This window comes from Pecten maximus, chromosome 17 (assembly GCF_902652985.1).
Source record: "Pecten maximus chromosome 17, xPecMax1.1, whole genome shotgun sequence".
In the NCBI taxonomy this organism is placed as follows: domain Eukaryota; kingdom Metazoa; phylum Mollusca; class Bivalvia; order Pectinida; family Pectinidae; genus Pecten; species Pecten maximus.
The window spans coordinates 27004060-27030133 of record NC_047031.1 but is presented as its reverse complement, the minus strand read 5'-3'; the positions used below and the strand labels follow the sequence as shown (position 1 = coordinate 27030133).

The window sequence follows — 26074 nt, the reverse complement described above, 5'->3', positions numbered from 1 at the left end:
CCTGTATTAACATCCCATGTCTCTGTGTCAGTCATACTAACCCATAGTCCCTGTATTAACATCCCATGTCTGTGTCAGTCATACTAACCCATAGTCCCTGTATTAACATCCCATGTCTGTGTCCGTCATACTAACCCATAGTCCCTGTATTAACATCCCATGTCTCTGTGTCAGTCATACCAACCCATAGTCCCTGTATTAACATCCCATGTCTGTGTCCGTCATACTAACCCATAGTCCCTGTATTAACATCCCATGTCTCTGTGTCAGTCATACCAACCCATACATCTATTGGATAATGTAACATCGTCAACAATGGGTTTCTGATCAATTGATAGAACGGTTCATTTGCATACGCTCGTAGTGGTACCGTAACAAGTCTATATATACACTCAGCCGTAGTACACTGGCTGTGATAATCCCCATCGCGTGTGTCCATCACGTGTGGCCATTCAGTGGCTGACAGTGGGTCGCAATCACGTGCACTCTTCTGTGTGGCCGATAGTGGACCCCGTCAGGTGTAGCTGAACTCCTTACACGCCCCACCTAACATGTTACACACCACAGAGGCCGTGGTACAGTGACTTTACTACTTCGGAGTAAGATCTATCGCCTGTGATTGTTCTACGGATTACCAATACAATGAGTGACTACCAATGGATTTGTCATCACAGTTAGTGATTGTGGATTTGTCATCACAGTTAGTGATTGTGGATTTGTCATCACAGTTAGTGATTGTGGATTTGTCATCACAGTTAGTGATTGTGGATTTGTCATCACAGTTAGTAACTGTCCGTGGATATAGTATGGAGCAGTGGATTAAATGTTTAACAGGCCGATATGTGTCGTGACGGAACTTTTCTGAAAAGTAAGGTAACATTCTATATTCTGCGGTATGGTAGGTTGGTAAGAAAATAAACAAAGGCACATTGTTCGTATTCTTGTTTATAACTAAAATGATCATTATTACATTATTACATTGTAACGGCCCATCAACACCGAAAATATCACTAGGGCAAAAAGTGGGGTTCAAATATGCTGTTCAACGAAGCAAAATCACATAAACAAAAAAGATAACATGGTTAATGGTAAATGTGGCTACAGTTAGTTTTATTTCATGGAAACAGACCGACGTTCTTCGTATAATTCCAATGTGTTGATGTTTTCCAAGTTTGAATGGAATGTAATACAACTGTGATGATATTCTAGTACAGTAGGGTTTGAAAGTAATACCACGGCTGTGTTTATATTCTAGTACAGTAGGGTTTGAAAGTAATACCACGGCTGTGTTTATATTCTAGTATGGTAGCTAGTTTGGAAAGTAATAACACAACTGTGTCGATATTCTAGTATAGTAGGGTTGGAAAGTAATAACACAACTGTGTTTATATTCTAGTATGGTAGGTTTGGAAAGAATACAACAAATGTGTCGATATTCTAGTATAGTAGGGTTGGAAAGTAAAACCATAACTGTGTTTATATCTTAGTTAAGTAGGGTTGGAAAGTAAAACTACAAATGTGTCGATATTCTAGTATAGTAGGGTTGGAAAGTAATAACACAACTGTGTCGATATTCTAGTATAGTAGGGTTGGAAAGTAAAACCATAACTGTGTCAATATTCTAGTATAGTAGGTCTGGAAAGTGATACCACGACTATGTCTATATTTTAGTATAGTAGAGATGGAAAGTAAAACTACAACTGTGTCAATATTCTAGTATAGTAGGTTTGGAAAGTAATAACACAACTGTGTCGATATTCTAGTATAGTAGGTTTGGAAAGTAATAACACAACTGTGTCGATATTCTAGTATAGTAGTTTTGGAAAGTAAAACCATAACTGTGTTTATATCTTAGTTAAGTAGGGTTGGAAAGTAATAACACAACTATATCGATATTCTAGTATGGTAGGTTTGGAAAGTAAAACCATAACTGTGTTTATATCTTAGTTAAGTAGGGTTGGAAAGTTAAACCACAACTGTGTCGATATTCTAGTATGGTAGGTTTGGAAAGTAATAACACAACTGTGTCGATATTCTAGTATAGTAGGGTTGGAAAGTTAAACCACAACTGTGTCGATATTCTAGTATAGTAGGTCTGGAAAGTGATACCACGACTATGTCAATATTCTAGTATGGTAGGGTCGGAAAGTAATACAACAACCGTGTCGATATTCTAGTATAGTAGGTTTGGAAAGTGATAACACGACTGTGTTTATATTCTAGTATAGTAGGTTTGGAAAGTGATAACACGACTGTGTCAATATTCTAGTATAGTAGGTTTGGAAAGTAATACAACAACCGTGTCGATATTCTAGTATAGTAGGTTTGGAAAGTGATAACACGACTGTGTCAATATTCTAGTATAGTAGGTTTGGAAAGTAATACAACAACCGTGTCGATATTCTAGTATAGTAGGTTTGGAAAGTGATAACACGACTGTGTCAATATTCTAGTATAGTAGGTTTGGAAAGTAATACAACAACCGTGTCGATATTCTAGTGTTTTATTTGTTGAAGTATGACGCCCTACTTTAAACCTTTCTTGTGCTACCATGTACATGATATTGTCGACTTGAGGGCAATCATTGGTGAGTTTTGCGTGTCATGTGTCCTCTCTGAAATATTGTTGTTTGTTGTATCGTTTAGACAATTGGTAACATACTTCATTATGCTGGTTATTATGGCCAAGTGGTTCTATGTTCGGCTACTAAGATAATAAACCCCCTACAAATTAGATACATTGAAAATATAAAGCATTGGGATCATAAGACAAATTAACAATTTGCGCGAAAAAGATCAAACTGCCGAAAACCATTAACTTATGTGGCATTAACATTTAAAGAATTTCCAGAGTAGTATTTAATATCTACCAAAATATCTGCGACTTTAAAGAAATGTGAATTTTCTACTTCTTCGGAGTCTTATATTTAAAAAATATGGATGACATCAAAAGTGTACTCCCCCTGCATCACTTAATACTTTTCCTTATGTTTTAGTATTCTCTGCCTTTATGTATGTATTTGCGTCCTTCTGATTGTTTCGCCACCATCACCACCCGTCCTCACTCGACCCCTGACTGTTATGAGTATACCTACAAACCAAGCCAACAAATCTTTCTCTGATCTCAGTTTAATTTTTCGTACAGACGCGAGGCATTCAATTACACCTCGGTTTAACAATACAATCCATTATCAGTCCCCGTACGGACACCAACCTCTGATAAACCTCACAACTCTTACAGATCACACAGTAAACATACCGTGATTCGCTTCATAGCGTGAGAAACATTACTTATTTCTAAAGTAAACACGTATTGACATCATCTACGATGCCATGAAAATATCACTGCAACATAGTCACTAACAGCCATAATACAGAATTCACTGCCTAAACTTCCGGTGACAACAGACTCGCATTAGACAATAAAAACATTGTTCTCGACTCCACATCTTCCGTAGTGTCGATGGTACAATATCACTTTAGAAACCTTGTTCAGCATTAGAATGGCGGTGCCTGGCAGTCATGTAATTGGTGATGCTTTACAATTAAAACCATGCATATCAAGTTTCCTTGCAGTCGGACTCTAACGAGTTTGAAATCGCCCGATAACCTTTTTAAGAACGCACGTTTGCCCTGTAAAATTCAATAAACACCTTTGTGAGCATTGAAAAACATAAAACTTGTGTTCCAGGGACATAAAACAATTCAATAACATTTCCAAGGCTTCAGCACAGTTATTGTAGTGTTGATGCGAGTGAAGTCCATTATTCCAGTCATACTTTAGAATTGTTACACAGACATCCACTTCACTCGTTTACTTTGTACAGAAATACAATTATTATTATATACAATGATATTCTTTATTTGTTACGAATTAACGCTAATCAAAATATCGCCATGTGGTTGATTGTAGTGTGCAAAAAAGCCATTTTATGCTTCTTAATTCACTTGCAACTTGCAGCAAGAACTATCCTTATTTTAAAAAGTGGTCTTGGTCCAAAAGAGAAGTTCACACGATTTGTGTTTTATTTGTTTTTAACGTTTTGTTGAAGTATTGGTTTCGTTGTATCCAATATTTTCTGTTCAGCATTTTGACTTTTAAAGCGGTAATAATTGAAATTTACACTATTATTATTATTATTATTATTATTATTATTTATCAAACTTTTGATTGAAATACACGTAGAGAGCATACTGAAATGTAAAAAATCATGACATCACGATCTCGTTTGGAAACATTACATTATGATATTTGAAGTGAGACGTCTTTGATGTTTATGTATAGCCTTGTGTTCCGTTGTCTCAACCCTAACTCTCATTTCAGATTGTGACCCTGGAATTGATCTAGATTTCTGTTGCGATTGTCGTCGTTTTGACCTAGATTTGTATGGCGGGTGTCGTAGATTTGACCTAGATTTGTATGGCGGGTGTCGTAGATTTGAGCTAGATTTGTATGCCGTGTGTCGTCGATTTGACCTAGATTTGTATGGCGGGTGTCGTCGATTTGAGCTAGATTTGTATGGCGGGTGTCGTAGATTTGACCTAGATTTGTATGGCGGGTGTCGTAGATTTGAGCTAGATTTGTATGGCGGGTGTCGTCGATTTGAGCTAGATTTGTATGGAGGGTGGCGTAGATTTGAGCTAGATTTGTATGTCGGGTGTCGTAGATTTGACCTAAATTTGTATGACTGGTGTCGTAGTTTTGACAGATTTGTATGACTGGTGTCATCGATTTGATCTAGATTTGTATGGCGGGTGGCGTAGATTTGAGGTAGATTTGTATGGCGGGTGTCGTCGATTTGAGCTAGATTTGTATGGCGGGTGGCGTAGATTTGAGCTAGATTTGTATGGCGGGTGTCGTCGATTTGAGCTAGATTTGTATGGCGGGTGGCTTAGATTTGACCTAGATTTGTATGACTGGTGTCGTAGATTTGACAGATTTGTATGACTGGTGTCGTCGATTTGAGCTAGATTTGTATGACTGGTGTCGTCGATTTGACATAGATTTGTATGACTGGTGTCGTCGATTTGAGCTAGATTTATATGGCGGATGTCGTCGTGAACTTTATTTGTTTGGCGGGTGTCGTCGATTTGACCTAGATTTGTATGCCGAGTGTCGTCGATTTGACCTAGATTTGTATGGCGGATGTTGCTCACTCTTCCGGAGCACCTGGTCCTATTCAGCTAGTACTTTTCCTGTATATCCGTTCAAATCGATAGTTTATATTTTATTCTTGTTTAATTGATTTTAAGCTTGAGTTATGGTTTCGTCAATACGGTCTATATGTGAATGCTGTTTAAAACATCTAAGGGTTAAAATCTTCAGAACATATTTTTTTGTCAAAATTGCAAAGTGATGTTCTGGAAGGCGCTGGTATTATCTATTAAGAGATTTGATTTTTGGGAAAACGAAAACTATTTGTGAGATGCCTGGAATAATAGCTTTGCAAAAATTACAACTTCGCACGTTTTTGTTTCCCACGATTTTGATATCCATCAAGCCGTCATTAGGAAACGTGACAATTGCTTTGAATTGATGCAGTTTTGTTATTCTCTATGATCAAACAAACATCTATGCTGGCAAGTATTTCACTACATCACACAGGACAAACACATCACTGAAGCTGTCAACTTCAAATCTAGACTTTAATAGTTCTGATCGGCGTTAATCTATCTACGCGTTATTGACGATAACTATAGGAAGTTAGTTACTTCTGACAACGTAACTTTTGTGATCCAATAAAAAATCTCTAAATACTGTAAAAGTGGATATTTGCGCTGACTTGTATCTTTTATATTTAGTATTTGTATGTGTTAATATATTCGTGTGTAGAAATTTTCGCGGAGATTTACTGATAGCGAAATAAGCGAAAATTTCCACACCGCGAATATTTCCAATTTTACAGTATGTAGTAATTAATTCCGACTTATATCCTACAAATTATTTTTTTTCTACTTTGTACCAATCAGCTTACGACAATGAAGAAGGAACACAAACCCGGAAACATTACAGAAACAGCGATATAACACACTGTATGCCTGCTTCTCTCCATTGTATGATAGAAGAGGCGACTAACTACATCACTCCGTGCATGAATATAGACGGTTTTAAACAGAACCTGGTTATATCTTCCTTGTAGTTTGCAAAGGTCTCAATGAAATTTATATCTTGGAACACATTTTACTACGATTTATCGATTTTTAGTTTGAATTATGGATAGTTATTGTGTTGGTACCCTTAATGGGACGTTAGATAGTATGGATTAACCCTATGTTGATCGTTCGATGAAAAGTTACAGAGTCGGGCATTTTGATCTGGTTTTTATTTTTGTGGATGTGACATAAGCGGGATTTGATCTCGATTTTCATGGCGGATGTCGTCGATGGACGCTAATCCTACTGGAACTCCTTGCCTGATTCTTTTTGTACCTTTTCAAGGTTTTGCATTTGAATAGATAACTTTTTTCGTATGTTACCCTCGTTTGATCGATTTTGAGGTAGCATTACGGTTTCGTTTTTCTCTAAGTTCGAGTTTCCAGTAAGAACCCAAAAGTGATCTGCTATGTACCTACATTGGAACAGTTGCGTCCATGTCTTGACTTTATGTGCAGTGTTTAGGAAGTCCCGCTTGTTGTGTTTAACATAGGAAGACAATCCGCCGCGACTCTTATATTCTGATATCTACCCATCAATGTCGTCAGCGCCTCCCTAGCTACAACACGAGTGATTTCACTGTTTTATCCATTGCTATTTACACATTAGTGTCGGAGGCGTCTCCCTGGACATCAGTCTTCATTGACCTTGACCTTTGCGAGGACGTTTAACTAAAATCAGGCAATCGATATATGGAATTAGACAGAGGACAACAGGACGACTTTCCTCGCTTTAAGGTCCACAACCCTGGGGTTCAGACACTGATTCTAAATTGCGTACATTGTATCTAATTGTTGACGTGGAATTTTCGTTCGTTTTCACGTCATGTTGACTTGCATTGGGTCATTATATACACTATCAACATAACCATTGATATTACACATGTTTAAAGTACACTAAACACATAAATATTGATATTACACATGTTTAAAGCATACAATACTCTATAAGTCCACTGTACACTAAACACATGTATAAATATTGATATTACACATGTTTAAAGCATGCAATACTCTATAAGTCAACTATAACCATACACATTAACTTTATTACACGTTTAAAGCATACAAAACTCGATATTTAATGTAAGGATTTTCGTAGCACATTTTTTGATTATTTTTACGTGACATTTCTAGTCATTTGCCAGATGAAGATGACAGTGAACTTTCCGTACTAGTCATTTGTCAGATGAAGATGACAGTGTACATATCGTACTATCCATTTGTCAGATGAAGATGACAGTGAACATTCCGTACTAGTCATTTGTCAGATGAAGATGACAATGTACGTACCGTACTAGTCATTTGTCAGATGAAGATGACAGTGTACATATCGTACTAGTCATTTGTCAGATGAAGATGACAGTGTACATATCGTACTAGTAATTTGTCAGATGAAGATGACAGTGTACATATCGTACTAGTCATTTGTCAGATGAAGATGACAGTGTACATATCGTACTAGTCATTTGTCAGATGAAGATGACAGTGAACTTTCCGTACTAGTCATTTGTCAGATGAAGATGACAGTGTACATATCGTACTAGTCATTTGTCAGATAAAGATAACAGTGAACATTCCGTACTAGTCATTTGTCAGATGAAGGTGACAGTGTACATATCGTACTAGTCATTTGTCAGATGAAGATGACAGTGTACATATCGTACTAGTCATCGAAACACATACTCATTCAATGGTTGTGTTACGAAAATCCTTACATTAAATCATTCTTTCCAACCCGAGGAAAAGGTCCACTGTACACCATCCGACATAACTATTGATATTATACATGTTTATAGTATACAAAACATATAATTCGACCTCTGTAGTCTAAAAATATCCACCTTGGTACCTTCATATCATAAAATGTAATAACATGGTTTATTTTATTGCAGGTTTCCAGGCATATTGGAGCATTAAACTAAATACTGACATAAACTGCTGATCTACGGACATAAAACAATCCAATAACATGCCTTATCTGTATTACAGGTTTTCAGGAATACATGGACATTAAATACAACACCAAACCTCGCCGCTGATCTGCGTTCGTAAAACAATTAAATGGTATTTCTGTGTATATTACAGGCTTCCTATCATACTGGGACACACCCACAGCATCCATCCCTGATGTGTGAACGGTATAGAAGTTTTACGTGAGTGACTATTTGCCGCGGTAAAAGTGACAATACCTTGGCCAGCTTTAGGGCGCCTTTGGACTGTAGTTCTACCACGATAGACATTAATGACTTGCGTGTGTCTGAAATATTGATGTCCTGGCTCCCTGAGTGATGTCCCTGTAAGGAGTATTCCGCCATGAAGGTTGACATTAAGCCATCACCACTGCGATGGTTCCTCTTCGCTATCAACATCATCTTTTTCGTGAGTCTATGAATCTATCACTTATCTCATGTATCACAAAAAGCACATTAAACAGCTATTTTTGTACCAGGTTTGTATGTCATGCGAACCTCTTTGTCCACTAGTATAGGTACAGTTATGTGTATATCATATATCGACGGTATAGTTTAACTGGTATTTAGTACATTCGTCCTCCTTTCAGTTTGAAGTGAAACAATCGATATTATGCAAAACATAGTATTTATCATTTTCTTGTGAAATTTGAAACTTATTGATTTTAAAAACGTCCTGTAGTATTTCATTAAACGTTTGATGGTCCATAACATGTATTTGGACCAGGAGAAATCAACACACCATTTCCATGTGTTTATACTTTTAAAAGGTCTTTTTCGATATCTTCGAACTTTGATTAAGTATTTGAAGGAACAGCACCACCACATAGTTTTATATTAAATAAGTGCTTCTTCCGAGCTCTTATAAATGTAAAGGAGAAAACAACAAAATATTTACTGGTGTAGTGATTTCTGTTATACGTGTAAAGGAGAAAACAACAAAATATTTACTGGTGTAGTGATATCTGTTATACGTGTAAAGGCGAAACAACAAAATATTTACTGCTGTAGTGATTTCTGTTATTAATGTAAAGGATAAAACAACAAAATATTTTACTGCTGTAGTGATTTCTGTTATACGTGTAAAGGCGAAACAACAAATTATTACATTTTTACCAGTGAAATATCAAAAATTATTCATTCTATGAAAGTGATATTTTTCACTAGTGACAAATATCATATTTTTCACTAGTGAAAAAGTGAAAAATATCACTTTTGCTGATTTGACCAATCAAATTAATGATTAGAAAATACCAAAATAATTGACCAATCAGAAAGCCCGACATGTATGTCAGCACCTGGACAGGGGGAACTACTTTTTTTGTTTACAAATTATCGCTGTAGGCCTAGTTAGCATACGGGGTAGGTTTTTCGTTGATAAAAAATGTAATAAACAGAATATCTAACAGTGTCTTCAGTAATACCAAATATATTTCACTCGTGTGGCTAATATTTTGATATTTTTCACTCGTGCTGCGCACTCGTGAAAAATATCAAAATATTAGCCCCACTCGTGAAATATATTTGGCATTACTGAAGACACTGTTAGATATCCTCTATATATTTGACTGGTTTAGAGATTTCTGTTATTAATGTAAAGGATAAAACAACAAAATATTTTGCTGATGTAGTGATTTCTGTTATACGTGTAAAGGCGAAACAACAAAATATTTACTGCTGTAGTGATTTCTGTTATTAATGTAAAGGATAAAACAACAAAATATTTTACTGCTGTAGTGATTTCTGTTATACGTGTAAAGGCGAAACAACAAATTATTACATTTTTACCAGTGAAATATCAAAAATTATTCATTCTATGAAAGTGATATTTTTCACTAGTGACAAATATCATATTTTTCACTAGTGAAAAAGTGAAAAATATCACTTTTGCTGATTTGACCAATCAAATTAATGATTAGAAAATACCAAAATAATTGACCAATCAGAAAGCCCGACATATATGTCAGCACCTGGACAGGGGGAACTACTTTTTTTGTTTACAAATTATCGCTGTAGGCCTAGTTAGCATACGGGGTAGGTTTTTCGTTGATAAAAAATGTAATAAACAGAATATCTAACAGTGTCTTCAGTAATACCAAATATATTTCACTCGTGTGGCTAATATTTTGATATTTTTCACTCGTGCTGCGCACTCGTGAAAAATATCAAAATATTAGCCCCACTTGTGAAATATATTTGGCATTACTGAAGACACTGTTAGATATCCTCTATATATTTGACTGGTTTAGAGATTTCTGTTATTAATGTAAAGGATAAAACAACAAAATATTTTGCTGGTGTAGTGATTTCTGTTATACGTGTAAAGGCGAAACAACAAAATATTTACTGCTGTAGTGATTTCTGTTATTAATGTAAAGGATAAAACAACAAAATATTTTACTGGTGTAGTGATTTCTGTTATACGTGTAAAGGCGAAACAACAAAATATTTACTGCTGTAGTGATTTCTGTTATTAATGTAAAGGATAAAAACAATAACATATTTTTATTGTATTGATTTCCCTAACTAAGGTGTGGTATTGATTGTTTGATTAAACAAAAAACAATACAATGAATAGTATAGTATATTGACGTCAATATAGATATTTCTTTATGTGTAATTACTACGAAAATCATCATTATCTCGTTTCGTTAGGAAGAGGTGCTCTTCGTTTAGTTTGCTAATAAATGATTGGTAGATTCTAAAACCATCACATTAAACATATATTCGTTGTTAAAATGATGTTTTGTTGGAATAAGTTCTTTTCATCACGCAGAAACCTTTAAAAATGTGATAATGGTTTAAAACTTGATCTCGTCAATACCAGTATATGTGTATTTATCAATATCTAGAGTGAATTATTTCGCCAAAGCGTATATAGTAAGATCGGATAACTATGTCTATCAGCAAACATTAAAACTATTCTGTATCATACATTGATGGCAGAGGTTTCAAAATGAATTATGATGTGCAGAAAAAAACGAACCGTATTTGCTCAACTCTCTGTAAGCCCTGTTTAGTTCCGTGACAGTAGAGTATATTCCGTCACTATTCCGTTACAGACACGATATCTTACAGGTCGTATCGCTCATTTGTTTTGATTTCTATCTTTTATTTATTACACAAGCTGTAAACTGTGTTACTTGCCACGTTTTTCTTCTACTGTATTTGTTTCCGTGATATTTTACTATAAAACATGGAGATCACCCAGCCAAGGTCAAAGTTCAAGTGTTAAAGCTGTCCTCCGCAGCCGAGACGGCTTTTCACCTCCACCATAAACACGAGTGAAAAATCAAACATTGAGAAATTGTTTAGTATCAGGAGGAAGTAAATTGACTTTTTTGATTGACATACTCATCGCTGGTAACCTTACATTGATACATTAAAGGTTTAAATGTCTAAGTGCACGCGAACTTTTCTATAGAAATTATACCAGCTTGGCACAGATTAAAAACGGGTTGTTTTACATCCTTTTTGTATTATCTCATTTTTTCTCCTTAAGAAACACTGCCAACACATTAGACCATTGATATGTTTTTGTTTTGTATTTTTAACGTCCCATCAACAGCTCTCTGGTCTTCGATAAGGTAGCATATATTTATCAAAGTTGGAGACGACCGAAATATATCCGTTCTCACATGGCTAGACGATCAAACGCCCTCTACCACAGGATTCTATATCGTCTATTTTGATATGTAATTATCATCATTATACTGTCACAGTATCATTAATCAATGACCATTTACTTGAAAGCTTTGCGTTTTGTCATGGTTTTGAATCTATCATCTCGGAAATCGGCCAACAGCACCACTTAGTCTAGTCAGCGTTACGCTCATTTCCTAGATTTATGACGATTCAATTTCATCGTGGCTGCCATTCAACAATACATTGTAATGATGTTTAATCAGTCGCAGCATCCATATCATCACCTAGGTTTGGTTATAGAATATCAATTTTATAGTTCCTTAATTAATGTCCAATTATTACACCATTTTTGTTCTAATATTTATCATTTATACATTAACACCCTCTTCATCGTATCAACATCAACTTATACAAAATATCTTGCTGTTCCGTCATAAATATGAAAAATAATATACCCATGGTTATGATGTCAAAATTGTTCAGTGCTCAGCAAATCACAGTATTCATGTGGTATATTGAGCTTAAATGTTAAAAACAACATCGGGTGTGTTGATTTTATCTATTTAAGGATTAACATCAATTATTTTTTCTGTTATACAGTCGTAACAGAAAAAAACTGGAGTGTACTCTAAATAAACCGCGAAGCGGTTTATGAAGAGAGTACACTCCAGTTTTTTATGTTATGACTGTATAACAGAAAAAACAATTAATGTTAATTCTTATAATTTAATTTCGTCTGATACACACCAAGATATTTCACTTCTTTGGCGAACTCTTTTCTGTGATAAATTATTACGCAACGTCATCAGCCAATCAAAAATGACGTTACATTTCGCAACGTCAAAAATTTTGTTATGGAGGTATAACAAAATTGTTTCAGCCAATGAAAATGCGTGTTTCATACAAAATTAAATTATTTCAATTTTTACAAACTGAATGTTAGTTGATCACAGCTGGGCTCTTGTTTGAAATAAAAGAATGGGAGTCATGGGCGGTTTGTGAAAACAGCTATTTTACTATCTAAAGTCTGCAGTATCCTACATGAAACTATACCTGTCAGATTAGCTCTCTTGGATTCTATTTTAGAAAATATAATTAAATGTTTTCATTTCTTCAACTAGACAGCAGTGGTTTGTGATCAAAAAGGGCCCCGTGACATTGTTACTATCACTTGCCGTCGGGGCGTAAAATGTCAGGTTCCCATAGATAAACTGTATACCGAATAAATATAAGATCACTGTCATATTGTGTTGATAAATAAATGATAACAAACATGAAATTAGATGACTTCAGGATCCCTGACCCGTGGTAGGCTTTAAACACACAGAGAACGATGTTGTTGGAATGAATTTATCTGTATCTTTACCTGCTTTACCTGTGGAAAGAACTTTTTTTTACTATATTTGGTTTGCATTAGTCTAACAAATCCATCGTATTCCTTCGGTCTTCATGTTCTGCAAAACGTGATTAGATTTGGGAAGAATCCGCAAGTCAAAATTCTCGCTGATAACGACGGTTCCGAAACTCTGTTATTCTGTATTTTAGTTTTGTGTATAGGTATTTCCTTGACACCCGTCCTAATATTATGACCATGACTGTTGCGAGGACGATAAATCTATAAAAAAAAAAAACAAATATCTATATAATCTATATAAAACGGCGTTAAGAAACAACTAGGGGACACCGACGTTACAGTAATACCGTAATTATCACTCAAATTGGACGGAACAAGGACAGTGTTTGGGCAACACGAGATTTACAAGGTCACTCGTGAAAACGTACACAATGAAACCGCCAGTTAGACCTCGTGGCATGTTGCTATGGGGATGTTTCTAGTCCTTACGTAGATATTTGTTTTCCTCAGTTGTACTATTATTACTGTCAAGGACATGAAATATCACCAAACATATGTCATAAGAACAATGTTTGTTTGGAGATTATCGTCTCCTGCAGCAGCCAGAGTCACGACAACGAATGTCTAGGGGGTAGTTGGACGGTGAATGTTTATCATCAACAGATTCAGGTCTTTTAAGGGCAAGCGCACTTGAATAAGGCCAACTCAGTTGCGTCTTATGGTGCCGTTTCCATGATGTATCATTGTGACACCAAGACATCTCCTCTGATCAATTACAATGTTCCCGAAACAAACCAGTTATGCACTTTAGAGACAGAGCAAGTTAGTGCCATTTTTAACAATTTAGGGAGAACAGAACACAAAGCCCTCGCTCAAGGTCAAACGTGAGCCAATGTCAAGATAGACATTAAGAAGAGGAAAGAAGGGAAACGATAAAATCTCAAATTTAGTCGCCTCTTATGCAGCATTTAATAGAGACATCAGATATAATTATTATTTTACTTGTTTGACAGATGTGGGAAAAATTGGTCGTACCACTAAAACTGGTCCTAAGGAAAGGACACATGCTACTGCTAAGTGAATCTAACGTCAGATAGCAATACCCACCATTTACTGGATTCTACAAAACGCATGTCATAAACACCTTTCAACAAATTGAGAATTAGGTATGGTAGAGCCAAAATGAATCAATCTTCACCACAACACAACTTTGTGGTCCTGTTTGTGATGTTAGGGACACCATACAGCTCTATCATCATTCTGGGACTCGTCGGTGATGTTAGGGACACCATACAGCTCTATCATCATTCTGGGACTCGTCGGTGATGTTAGGGACACCATACAGCTCTATCATCATTCTGGGACTCGTCGGTGATGTTAGGGACACCATACAGCTCTATCATCATTCTGGGACTCGTCGGTGATGTTAGGATCTTCATACAGCTGTGTCGCCCTTCTAGAATTTGTCAGTGATGTTAGGAACATCATAGAGCTGTTTTGTCTTTCTATGACTCGTCAGTGATGCTAGTGACATCATACAACTGTTATATCCTTGTATGACTCAATAGTGATGTTAGGGATATCACACAGCTGTTTCGTTTTTCGAGGACTCGTCGGTGATGTAAGGAACATCATGCAGCTGTTTGGTCCTTCTAGGACTCGTCAGTGATGTTAGGAACATCATGCAGCTGTTTGGTCCTTCTAGGACTCGTCGGTGATGTAAGGGACATCATACAGCTGTTTTGTCTTTCTATGACTCGTCGGTGATGTAAGGGACATCATACAGCTGTTTCGTCCTTCTAGGACTCGTCAGTGATGTTAGGGACATCATAAAACTGTCTCGTCCTTCTTTGACTCGTCGGTGAGGTTATGGTCATAAAAAACAGCAAACAAACAAAGATACGAGTCTTTCTGATCCCTTGTCCCTTATGAACAACAAAAAGGATATATCATTAGTTTTCTGTTTACAAAATAGGATGTTTCCTTTTAGCATTAGCCAATACACATCTTATTTTGTAGATAGAAATTACGTGACAATGAAATTACAAGACAATCCGAAAAGGTCCTGCGTGATATTGATGTAGGAATGGCGATTAGATTAGAAAAAGCTAAAACATAAAGCCGAACTACGCTATATGAGAACCGACCAGAAAGGTTGTAATTATTAATGGGACACAGTATTTATGTTAATAGGTTAACAGACAACATACAGTGGAATTGTAGAATACACATATATTTCGCGTGACTTTTATTTCTACATTTATCAAGGAAAGATCGGTTATATTGAAGTAGTCTGCGATATCACCGAACTCCGGTATCACGCTGTTTGTATGTAACATGAGATACACATATCTAGTGAAAAACACCAATATCCTAATCAAATCACCAAATAATAAAACAAAAACCAACCAGTATCCTAATCAAATCACCAAATAATAAAACAAAAAACCAACCAGTATCCTAATCAAATCACCAAATAATAAAACAAAAACCAACCAGTATCCTAATCAAATTATCATATATTAAAACAAAAACCAACCAGTTTCCTAATCAAATCACTATATATTAAAACAAATTGAGTAAAGCTCTTGCAAAGGATAAATGTATAAAATTAAAACCAAGATTAAGACCTCTCAGGCCTCTTCGGCCTCTTCAGGCGGAATGAAGAGCCAAAGGATAAGGTCCCGCTGTATCTTACTGGGTGTTGATCGTAGAAATGACTAAAAGTGGGCCCCGTGAATAATCGGGGTATTTTCTTCCATGTCTGCTAGTTAGGGTGCATTGAACAGACCAAAATAGATCTTCTGTCCCAATACTAATACTGACTATCTGAAATCTACCTGCTATAGGTGTCCCATCGACACCCGTCCTCATATTACCCTGTTTAACTTTAAACACATTAAAAATTCCCAGTCATTCCGTTTTCATCTAAATATGATGATATATCAATTATCAATGTTCTAGGATGACAAACGGGAGATACTAGTATAATTAGCAAATAATAAAGGATTTATGGAAATTTTGTGAAAACGACAGTTAAAACTGTTCTTTTATGGTTTGGTGCCCCCCTAATGGATTAAATTCACCCTGAAAATTACCAAATGAGTCATGCTAATTGTCGAGATATGTCTTTGATAAGGTCAGCAAAATACACTTCCGGGGTTAAATGTTTGTAAAATTGGTCTAGACACGGATATTTTATTGTTTTCAAACCCGCTGTTTAATGTAAAAACATTAAATCATGTTGAACCATAAATGTTATCTGTAAGAATTTGACAGAACAATTGGTCGTTATCCAGAAAAAGTGGTTTCTCTTAATCAATATGAACATAGGTGAACTCAGAACTAATGGTGAATTGTATTTATTGGCAGAGCTTAATGATTTCACACACTGGGGCGTGGATTTCACCGTAAATCTGCCACACTGCATCTCCAACATTAGTCTTACTATTACCTATTATGTAATATAAGTGCATTTAGCTTTTGTTTGGTTCCGTGTTCGTGTCGAGAGAACCTCTTTACATGCATTTTCTATTTATAAACTCGCATGTATGCATTCCAAATCGTTTACGCGTTATTTTTTTTGTATGTCGGATTCCGCTGGTAACGGGTTGTATTAAGTTAGTTTAAATGAAATTTACTTTTTGGTTTATTGGCTAATTTGTTGGAGATAATTGGATTTAACTTGGCGATGTCTTAGTTGAAGTTCTACGTCAGATCTCGTATGAAACACCCGTGAAACTCCGGAGAATTTTAGGGAAACGTGACATCGTGCATTATTACATTGATTGATCGTTTCAGAATCAAACTGGATTTCTTGGTCAATAGATAATGAAAAGGCTTGTTTTTAGAAAGAGAAAGCTAATCTTACTTAAAAACATAAAAAAGACAAAACATCTACATCAAATAAATAGAAATTACCAAAAAATATTCTTACAGTTTTCTTTGATTACTCCTTTAACTATCAAAAGGATATACGCCTCTATTTGTCTATTAGGTAAAAAAATTGCTTTAAAAAACTGTAGCTATATAATAAGTTACCTAAAGCTGTAGAATAAGTTATCTTTAGCTGTCCAATAAGTTACCCGTAGCTGTCTAATAAGTTACTTGTAGCTGTCGTATAAGTTACCTGTAGCTGTCCAATAAGTTACTTGTAGCTGTTCAATAAGTTACCTGTATCTGCCCAATAAGTTATCTGTAGCTGTCCAATTAGTTACCTGAAGCTGTCCAATAAGTTACCTGTAGCTGTCCAATTAGTTATATGTAGCTGCCCAATAAGTTACCTGAAGCTGTCTTATAAGTTACCTGTAGCTGTCGAATAAGTTACCTGTAGCTGTCCAATTAGTTATATGTAGCTGTTCAATAAGTTATCTGTAGCTGCCCAATAAGTTACTTGTAGCTGTCCAATAAGTTACCTGTAGCTGTCCAATAAGATACTTGTAGCTAAGTTACCTGTAGCTGTCCAATAAGATACTTGTAGCTGTCCAATAAGTTACCTGTAGCTGTCCAATAAGATACTTGTAGCTAAGTTACCTGTAGCTGTCCAATAAGATACTTGTAGCTAAGTTATCTGTAGCTGTCCAATAAGTTACTTGTAGCTGTCCAATAAGTTACCTGTAGCTGTCCAATAAGTGTATTTTGTTGTTTACTTATTTGACAGCTACACAAACTTATTATAAGGATACAGGTGATATCTTTATTAATTTCTGCTGGATACAGAACGCCAATAATAATTGAAGACATCATAGCTGTGTTTAAAATGGAATAGTTTCATCTTTTGGGGGAAGAATGTCATCACTGAAGAAAATACATAGAACTCTCTTAAATATATAAAACATAAAGCCTAGCCTAAACTCCTTGTCCACATACCCGCCTATGCTTGCTAGGTAATATATTAGTTTGATTAAAAGGAAATGAGTAAGGTTTGTTGACAGTAATCGATATAATGCTATGGAATTCAGTCAAGCTCTACGGCCGGGTGACAACGTCTGGTAGTGTGGTGACAGTCGTTAATGAACGAGGCAAAAATAAATATATGATTTCTTTTATAGTCTATCAATTTCGAAATTAAAAAAAAATATCTTCAAAAGCGATACAAATTGAGGTTTTGAGCAAACAATTCTAATAAAAGGGATAGAACACTTCCAATATATTGAGAAGGAATTCGTATGACGCCATCTTAATCAGGCTGGATCGACCTCTCAGGGTCGGTAGAAACACATGCCAGCATGAACTGGTTTTATAGTACGTCCTATCAACAGCTATGGTAATTTAGAGACGGTCAATTTGCTTACCTCTGTCATCTGGAGAGATGTTTATAGACGTATCTGTTTCTTTCCCTCTGTCATATAGAGAGATGTTTGTATACGTTTCTGTTTCCCTCTGTCATCAAGATAGATATTTGTATACGTATCTGTTTACCTCTGACATCTAGAGAGATGTTTGTATACGTATCTGTCTACCTCTGACATCTAGAGAGATGTTTGTATAATATCTGTCTACCTCTGTCATCTAGAGATATGTTTGTATACGTATCTGTCTACCTCTGACATCTAGAGAGATGTTTGTATACGTATCTGTCTACCTCTGTCATCTAGAGAGATGTTTGTATATGTATCTGTCTACCTCTGACATCTAGAGAGATGTTTGTATACGTATCTGTCTACGTCTGACATCTAGAGAGATGTTTGTATACGTATCTGTCTACCTCTGACATCTAGAGAGATGTTCGTATACGTATATGTCTACCTCTGACATCTAGAGAGATGTTTGTATACGTATCTGTCTACCTCTGACATCTAGAGAGATGTTTGTATACTATCTGTCTACCTCTGACATCTAGAGAGATGTTTGTATACGTATCTGTCTACCTCTGACATCTAGAGAGATGTTTGTATACGTATCTGTCTACCTCTGACATCTAGAGAGATGTTTGTATACGTATCTGTCTACCTCTGACATCTAGAGAGATTTTTGTATACGTATCTGTCTACCTCTGACATCTAGAGAGATGTTTGTATACGTATCTGTCTACCTCTGTCATCTAGAGAGATGTTTGTATACGTATCTGTCTACCTCTGACATCTAGAGAGATGTTTGTATACGTATCTGTCTACCTCTGACATCTAGAGAGATGTTTGTATACGTATCTGTCTACCTCTGACATCTAGAGAGATGTTTGTATACGTATCTGTCTACCTCTGACATCTAGAGAGATGTTTGTATACGTATCTGTCTACCTCTGACATCTAGAGAGATGTTTGTATACGTATCTGTCTACCTCTGACATCTAGAGAGATGTTTGTATACGTATCTGTCTACCTCTGACATCTAGAGAGATGTTTGTATACGTATCTGTCTACCTCTGACATCTAGAGAGATGTTTGTATAGTATCTGTCTATAGCTGACATCTAGAGAGATGTTTGTATACGTATCTGTCTACCTCTGTCATCTAGAGAGATGTTTGTATACGTATCTGTCTCTCTCTGACATCTAGAGAGATGTTTGTATACGTATCTGTCTATAGCAGACATCTAGAGAGATGATTGTATAGTATCTGTCTATAGCTGACATCTAGAGAGATGTTTGTATACGTAACTGTCTACCTCTGACATCTAGAGAGATGTTTGTATACGTATTTGTCTCTCTCTGACATCTAGAGGGATGTTTGTATACGTATCTGTCTACCTCTGTCATCTAGAGAGATGTTTGCATATGTATCTGTCTCTCTCTGACATCTAGAGAGATGTTTGTATACGTATCTGTCTACCTCTGACATCTAGAGAGATGTTCGTATGCGTATGTTTTCATCTGACATCTAGAGAGATGTTTGTATACGTATCTGTTTACCTCTGACATCTAGAGAGATGTTTGTATACGTATCTGTTTACCTCTGACATCTAGAGAGATGTTTGTATAGTATCTGTCTACCTCTGGCATCTAGAGAGATGTTTGTATACGTATCTGTATAACTCTGACATCTAGAGAGACGTTTTGTATAGTATCTGTCTCCCCATACCGTGTAAATGTTGTTAGAATCCAGTCATCTGTACACAGCAATGGCCTTTACCGGTTATAGTTTGACGTCACGTAATTAGACAAGCCAACTTAATTGGCCCTTGATACGCCGTCGATTAATTATCAGGCAACAGATATGTTCCACGTGAAGATTTTGAACACTAACCATTCTGGTGACGTCACGTTGGCTGTTCCTTAAGCTGGCACGGTACATTAGGGGTGAGCCTAATGCTGGTAAGGATGGGAGTCGTAGTAGGTTAATGTAGATAATTATCAAAAATTAAAAGCTTTGGGTTCCCTCCTCCTACAGGGGGGTAATTACTGTAAACATACTTATTTTAGCGCAATCAAATTTTAGCGCATTTGCAGATTTTACCCAGTTAGCGCAAAGATGAATTAGCGCATCCACAGAACTTTCTATAGAAATAGAACGTACAAAAAGTAATTAGCGCAATCATGATTTAGCGCAAGGCTTCCAGCGCGAAAAGCGCTAAAATAAAATTACCGCTAAAATATGTACGTTTACAGTATTTAATTTAGTTGTTTTGAAGGCTTACGATTTGGATTGATACAGCAGTATATATTTATCCGTGACCAGGATTGGGGAAGAATATCCTTACTGTAACTGACTGCATATCATAAGAGGCGACTAAAAGTGGGCCCCTTGAAGAATCGGGGATTTTCTTCTGTCTTCTTTTAAAGGGGACACTGTGAAGACTAAACTAAATTCGGCCCCATTGCTTCTAATCTTAAATCTTTCCTTTTCCCCCTTACTGCTCTGTCTTTCTGTGTCTTTCTTCGTTTTCTTTCTCTAGGTCTCTCTTTGACACTCGTCCTTATATGACTCTAGCTGTTACGAGGATGTTAAACCCCTTAAGAAGAACAAACAGACTTATTTATTCGCAGGATAGAGTTAACACTTCTACACGACGCCTTATCTACGATATATCTACTAATTCAACTATATGGACATGACATGGAAGGGTCTAAAATAGATCTACTTTAGTCATTAGAACAGTCGGGATATTTACATATTTTCTACTCACATATTCCTAAATCATTCTGTGATAATGTCTTGATGCCATCCTTAGTACCGACCGTTTGTCCAGACGAGGAAAATCATTGACCGAGAAAAAGCACCAATGCTTTTAAATTCTGTCGTCAACATTGATATATTACAATGGGATGACACTGTTGATTGACACCGTCATGACGTCATTACCTGATGAAAGAACAATACCTCAAACACACACAGATGTTGACAAATCAAAACAAGCTGTTGCCTTGCCATGATTAAAGCTATTTTCAAAGGCGTTAACTTTTGAAAAAAAAAGATATATTGTATTGATGAAGTAATACGCACCGGGGATTTGTAAAAACAACAACGACAAAGCAATAGTCCATTATAATCATCATTTCCCCGATTAGTTGCTCGGCACACTAGGGTTTTCGCTCGAGAATCCTAGAAGTTCCATGATTTATGGAGATTACATACATTCTATGGTAGAATTGTGATTTTAAAATGAATAAGCCGTACGTGTTGATCTATTATAGATTAGTTTCTACGTTGATGCCCCAGTGAGTTAGTGAGGCGTGTTGTATATACTCCAGCACCTGAATGAATTTGTAATCCGCGCCGTAAACATCCTATCCGGAATATATGCGGTACACAATCGATAATTACGATACCAGTAACCGATTAATGTGAATACCCTTTTGTTGTAATGTTCGTATTAGTTTGCGGCATGTCGGTTTATTAATGGACACATTGTTTGACGTAATTGATTATAGTCTGACCTTCATCTGTGTTGATGGACTAGAAAGCATGCTAAACTAAAGGTTAAGGCGTCCCGACACTTTATCACTAGCCCTTATGTTAATTCACCTCTGGGTTGCTAGTTCGAAACCCACGTGGGGCAGTTGCCAGGTACTGACTGTAGGCCGGTGGTTTTTCTCCGGGTACTCCGGCTTTCCTCCACCTCTAGAGCCTGGCATGTCCTTATATGGTCCTGGCTGTTAATTAGACGTTAAACAAAATAAACCAAATCAAACTACGTGTACAGACACTCCTGACCTTGTCTTTAAATAGTTAACAATTCCTCTTGAGTTTGTAAGTTGTTGATGGTCATTAAGGCCATGTAAGATCATTTGATTATTTGGTATGGAAACAAAAGGAATTTAGGAATCGTTACACGAAACCAGACATACAATATGCCTTTTATGTATAAAAGAAATTAATATAAACCACAGATACTAATTTGTGAACAGGTTTTGAGGTGGCTATGTTGCTGGGGTATAGCGGATTATAAAACTAAAAATATAAGTATCCTTATAAGATTTCCCTTTGGAGTTGAAATATCGTTTCGTTATTTATGCTGAGTTTGTTATGTCTGTTTGAGTGTTTTACGACAGTAACCTTGTGGTGTTATCAGGAATTAAAACAATAGGTACCTTAACCTATACTTTCACTTTCCCTATACTATACATTGACTTACAGTTCCTAGTTTGTTTCCGTGCTATTATTTCCCGTCTGTATGACTTTGGAAAAGTGTAGAGGGCGTTAAAGTGAAGAATCGGAGATGTTTTTCCCATACGTGTCCCATATTTAGGTATATGTATGATACCTCAACTACCGGGGCCTTTATCTTACTATTTATGGCTTGTCGATTGTTTTTGATATAGTAGTTCCTACTCCTGCTTAACGCTTAGGTGTTTGGTAGTGGGACATGTTCGCCTGTTGTCAGTATGATTGTGACCGGGTGGTGTGTTCTGATGGGTGTCTTCAGTAGTATTTTTCTGTGAGGTATCTCTATAAAGACATCAGTTCCACTCAATACAAACACGAACATACCGCAATCCCCCCCCCCCCCCCCCCCCAAAAAAACACGCATGCAACTCGCACACAGAGGACGCCGTCCCAGCATGGAGACCCAGGAAGGAACGCAAGGAGAAAAGGACCAGGTGGTCCGAAAGAGTAAGCGTTTTCTGTATCATCGACGACACCCGTCTGACTTCATATTGCATTAGCAATTTTTTTTCCCGTAACTAGCTCTCTGTTGTGTCACCTTGATACCTGTCGTCATGTTGGCCGAGCTGTTACCAGGAAAGAAAATATCACTTGTTTAAAAAAACCAATTTTCAGATGTGTGGTTTATATCAACCCCATGTCACAGACTGCTACTAGTCATATACTGATAGTACTTGTCATATACTGATAGCACCAGTCATGCACCGACAATCCGTGTCTAGAAACATCCGACCCAGATGTCCTCCACCACTGTGCTGATCCTGCCGTGTAAAGACAGATTTAAATGAGGTTTTTTCCGCGTAATACTTTTGTACTATCACTCAGCATGCTATCTAGTTCAAGGGGTTGGTGGCTGTCAACAGCCCCGTTACTTAGAAACAGGCATCAATTTTATTTGTCCTGAAATCGATGGGAAAACAACGATTCTTCGCTTGATTATACGTTTCATGTAAAAACACAGGAAGTAGATTACTTCTAAACAATTGAAACGCAATCTTATGGAAATAACCTTTCGGAAATTCTGTCGCGGATACAGGAAGCTAACACATATTTTTCTTAGCGTCTTGTTCATTAGGATAACCCCAGGATTGTAATACAGCAGACGGCTATTATTTTGAGTCTGGTTAGTTCACCGACAAAAAACGGTTTAAGTATAAGTTTTTTTTGCATTATGTGTGTGTTTTTTAATGTTTAAATACACATTTCTTTTAAACATTGATACAGACATGTCATTATAAATCGATTGTAGGCAGAAGAATGATAAACAAGATGGAAAGGTACCGATAATTTTAAACATTGAGCTTTTTCTCACAGACTTTTTCTTCTAAATTCAATTTTGAACGATATTTGATTAAAGTTCCATTGGTCTGACTGGACTTTCATAATACGGGTCCTGTCAGCCTCGATGTCATTATACGGGTCCTCTCAGCCTCGATATCATCATCTTACCGGTCTTGCCAGCCTCGCTATCATCAGAATAATATAGCAATAATAGTTTTATATCATGTCTAACTGACACCATTAGACAGGCAAAAAACTGTATTGTGATACAAAATCCTAGCTGTTGGTAGGATGTTAAAATTACACAGGGAAACAGTCCTTATATGGCCATAGCTGTACTCAAACCAAACGTCGTGCAGTGGAGAAAAAGGCAAACATAGTGGACATTTTGACCGATAGGCCTATACTGATTTCAAAATTGTGTATTAAACAGCGATAAAGATAATATTTTACTCGCTTTATAATTCATGACATTTTTCATCATTTCTTAAATTTATTAGCTACTATCAAAGCCACGTGATTGCGTCTGCTATCGTCTGTTTTTCTTTTCCACTGTTTTCTGCGCTAACGAGGCGTGATGTTGTTTGTTTTCGGAACAATGTCGGACTCTGTTCTTGTCCATTAAATCATCTGTGTTCTCTCCAGAAGTGGAGGAATGATATCGATATATCCGCGAGGGGGATAAGTATTGTGGTGATAAAAACCTGCCATCTTGACAAGTATCGGGTGAGGATGAAAAATCCAAGAATTTGTCAACAGATTTTTAATATGACACGAAGTAAAACAACTTTTTTAAATGTCTAAAATTTCAAATAATAAATCAGAATTAAGTTGATAAGATATGAATGTATTTATGTGTTGCCAGTTTCGTTGTTAAGCTGTTGATACGTTTGACAGTACATTTACACAGCTATAACAGCAATACTAACGATACAGTGGTATACCGGGGACCAAAAGACCGAGTGAGTCATCAATAATTTATCAGTGGTGAAGAGTGTCCCTGTTGGGTACTATCTGCCTACATCAGGACGTATCATTATCGGGATTTAGTTTCTCTGTGTACGATCGTCTCTCCATCCCGGTAATATGTGACAGCTGCATGGGGCATTTACAGTAACAGGACTATGATATCTGATAATGTTTTGGTGAAGTTTTATTTTCGCGAATATATTATACATCTTTTAATTACAATGCTTTGAACACCGTTTAACTGTTTTAAACAATGTTTCAGAAAGTGAACGAAAGCAAACAGACATTGGCGATTTCTTTAAATAACATCAAATGTAGACTGAAGCGTATAGTTGTTTATTTTCACATGAACTATTAAATATTATCCAGAAATAAGTCCGTCGTTCGTTATATTGTATTGATTTTTCCTTTAACGAATTATGCATAATTTTTCCAAGCTTCGTTATACACATATAGCGAAGTAGGCTTATAATGAACTAATTGCCTTCGTCTCCATGGATTTTTCACAAATATCTAACGAAACACTAAGACACTGCCAACATATTGGTTTTAGTATAGTAGTTGTCATATGTTCGTGAATATCTAACGCACCATTCATATACTGTGAATGATTTCATTTTAGTGATTGTCATATTTTGCGAATATTTAACGCACAATTTAGATACTGTCAATGAGTTTATTTTAGTGGAGAAATCAACAGAGAAAACAACATTTAGTGACTGAATGAACAATATTTGTAATAAAATGTTGTTGTTTTTATTATTTTTTTTTCTATTTTTGTTTGTTTCGTTTCCTTTTGATAATAATGATATTTCAAAAGGATAGAAATATTCCAATCTGTACTTATACAAAACATGCACGCAGATTCCACAAGGTTTTTTTGTAATTTATACATATATGTACATTGTTCTTTTTGCACTTTCAGCTCCTTGGGTTTGCCATGGTAGCGGCCGGTATGGCCGTCAAGGTCAAAGGTGACTTTATTAATGGGCCCTTAGTGGAACTACTCCGAGAACTAAACACACAGCAAGATGGCGCCACCATCGCTGACATGCTGGTTACATTGTCAAATCTCTTTATCGCGGTTGGTCTAGCCGGATTAGTTGTCTCGCTGATTGGCTGTTCCGGTGCCGCCTGTAGCTGGAGAAGTTGCCTT

General features: G+C 36.4%; 1 long non-coding RNA gene across 1 annotated transcript; it reads left to right on the top strand.

Moving 5' to 3' along the window:
• Positions 1–432: 432 nt before the first annotated feature.
• On the top strand, positions 433–26074 carry LOC117315869. The gene is made up of 3 exons (XR_004529780.1): positions 433–868; positions 8240–8533; positions 25844–26074. It is a non-coding gene; the product is annotated as an uncharacterized LOC117315869 (long non-coding RNA).